This window comes from Amblyraja radiata, chromosome 2 (genome assembly GCF_010909765.2).
Source record: "Amblyraja radiata isolate CabotCenter1 chromosome 2, sAmbRad1.1.pri, whole genome shotgun sequence".
In the NCBI taxonomy this organism is placed as follows: Eukaryota; Metazoa; Chordata; class Chondrichthyes; order Rajiformes; family Rajidae; genus Amblyraja; species Amblyraja radiata.
Window position 1 is genome coordinate 2,205,397 of NC_045957.1, and position 3,244 is coordinate 2,208,640.

Below are 3,244 nucleotides of genomic sequence, written 5' to 3' on the forward strand. Positions count from 1 at the left end.
ACCTCTCTCTCTCTCTCTCCCCTCTCTCTCTTCTCTCTCCCCCCCAATCTGGTTCTACCTCTCCCTCTCTCTCTCCCCCTGCCAGGGTGACCAACCTCTCTCAGGTTCTGGGATGTGGGCAGTTTCCGAGCCAGAGTGGTGAGTGTTGTGGGCGGGGAATCCGAAGGTGGTGGTGCTCCGGGAAGGAGCAGAGTGAAGGGAATTGCATCAAGGTGGGATGTAACTGCGTGGTGGAACATCCAGGCTTAGGGGGGCCGAATGGCCTCACTCCTGCTGGCCCTGCCCTTGATGCTAGTTGGGATGATGCTGATCCCAGAGTGTGGTGTGGGTTGGGTGGGCAGTGTGGGCCGAATGGCCACAGGGATAGAGGGGTTGGCGGGCAAGTGAGTGGAGGGGAGGGATGTGGATCACGGTACATGGGAAGGCCTCACCGTCTGCCATGGGAGGGGCGGGGGTTTACAATATTCCTGGGCCCCAGGGCTATTCCTTATCAAATATTCCTGCACTGCCATGGCAACAGGGGTGGGGCGTAGGGATACGGATAAAGGAACGTGTTTACAGTGTAAACATACAGAGTGCATGGGGGAGAAGCGGGAGAGAGCTGCAGACACATGGACCACGAGGAGGGAACTGGAATCACACCGGGACACAGAGAGAGGAGGGATCCCACTTGGACAGAGGGAGAGAGGAGGGATCACACAGGGAGATGGCTGCAGACACAGGGAGAGAGGAGCGATCACAGGGATTCAAGTTGCCGAACCAGGCCGTGATACAACATGTATGTTCTCTACTACATCTGTAGACGTTTGGGCTAACAATGGGAAAAAAGCTCATACTTAAATTCTAGAAAAATGCGCCCACACCAACAATAAAAATGTGGATATCAAATATGTTTGAAACACTATATCTGGAAGAGATGAGATTCCTCTTAGCAGGTAAAGCAGACCAATTCCAAAAGACGTGGTCTACGTTTTTGGGACTATTACAAGCATGAGGTGCAATAGTAATTTTAAAAATAAATAAATAAATAAATGGTACCAGGATCTGGTAACGGGGGGTAAAACAACAAAAACAGACTTGGTTGGTAGTCCCCTTTCTGCGGAGTTTAATGTTATAATAGAGCGATTGTTTCTCCTTTCTTTTTCCTTCTTTTCTAGGGTCTACTTTCTTTCATTACTTCCTTCTCTAACTTCTTTTCTAAGGGGCTTTCTTTTCTCAACACTCTCCTGCACCTTCACGATTCTTGCGCACTTTCCTTACTTCCTTTACTTCTATCTTTTTCTTAAAGCTCAAAAAATGAAGCGGTACAAAAATGTATTAAGACATATGTGTTGTGTATTATTGTAACTTACCGTACTTCTAATAAAAATAAAAAAAATAAAAAAATACATCTGTAGACGTTTAAGAGAGTCCTCTCCGACACGTCAAATCACCATAGTTTTCTCAGGAAGTAGAGGGGTTGATTAGGTTTCTTTATAGCTGAAGATAGACACAAAAAGCTGGAGTAACTCAGTGGGACAGGCAGCATCTCTGGAGAGAAGGAATGGGTAACGTTTCGGCTTGAGACCGTTCTTCAGACGCATTCTTCATAACTGCATCAATGTGCTGGGTCAAGGAAAGATCTTCAGAAATATGCATGCAGTTTTTGACTCTGGGAGGATAGTGCAACCAAAGACACAGCCGAGAGAAGGTCACAGTTGCTGAGGTTAGTGTTGTGCAGTGTTCAAGAGCCTGATGGTTGTTGACAAGCTGCTCTTGAAATCCGAAGGTCACAGTTTCCAGACTCCTCAACCTTCTTCCCGATGGTAGCTGAGATTTGAGAGCGTGGTCAGAGTCGTGTCTTGGATAGTACTGGTCACGTCTTTGAGGCTGTGCCTCCTGTCGATGCCATGAGTGGTGGGGAGATCAGTACCTGCGATGGACTGGGCAGTGTCCACTACTCACTATAGTCTCCTTCATTCCTGGACGTTCGAGTTGCTGAACCAGGCTGTGACAAAACCAGTGTAGTCTGCACCGTACACCTGTGGAGGTTCGATAGAGTGAGTATTCCTCGACGTACCAAATCTTCTCAGTCTTGTAAGGACGTAAAGGCGTTTGTCAGGCTGACAAGTATAGGAGCAAAGAGGTCCTTCTGCAGTTGTACAGGGCCCTAGTGAGACCACACCTGGAGTATTGTGTGCAGTTTTGGTCCCCTTGCTATTGAGGGAATGCAGCGTAGGTTTACAAGGTTAATTCCCGGGATGGCGGGACTGTCATATGCTGAGAGAATGGAGCGGTTGGGCTTGTACACTGGAGTTTAGAAGGATGAGAGGGTATCTTATTGAAACATATAAGATTGTTAAGGGTTTGGACGCGCTAGAGGCAGGAAACATATTCCCGATGTTCGGGGAGTCCAGAACCAGGGGCCACAGTTTAAGAATAAGGAGTAACGGAGACGAGGAAGCACTTTTTCACACAGAGTTGTGAGTCTGTGGAATTCTCTGCCTCAGAGGGCGGTGGAGTCCGGTTCTCTGAATACTTTCAAGAGAGAGCTAGATAGGGCTCTTAAAGATAGTGGTGTCAGAGGATATGGGGAGAAGGCAGGAATGGGGTACTGATTGGGGATGATCAGCCATGATCACATTGAATGGCAGTGCTGGCTCGAAGGGCCAAATGGCTTATTCCTGCACCTATTGTCGGGGTGTGAGATTGCAACCTTCACGTGGTCCGACCTGTTTCGACGAATGCAATCAACCTGGTGTGCACAATCAAATAAGATCAAATAGAACAAGTTGTCCTACAACTTTAGGCTATGCACGCCATACGCAAGAAGAAGAAGCACCTATTGTCTATTGTCCATTGTCCCTGATACATTGAGTGTCGTGAGAGTGTGCCTCAAAATGCCATCTTCCTCCTAGAATTATCTCAAGGGTAGAAATTTAGCTGCACGATGCCAACGCAAAGTTCCACTTTAGCTGATCGCTTCACCACAGCAGTTTTGCAGAGGCTGCTGAAAGTCTCAGCAAAATTTCCGTTTCCAGGTGTTGTGTTGCTGGCACGCAATTCACCCAGGTTACAGGAGCCAAAATACAGAACTCATCCTTGGCCAGATCTCTAACCAGGTTAGTTTAATTTAGAGAAATCACAATCACAATCACAATAATACCTTATTAGCCAAGTATGTTTTTGCAACATTTCATTTGCCAAGTCAGTCACACAAATAAAAAGCAACAGAACACACAAAATACATTTTAACATAAACATC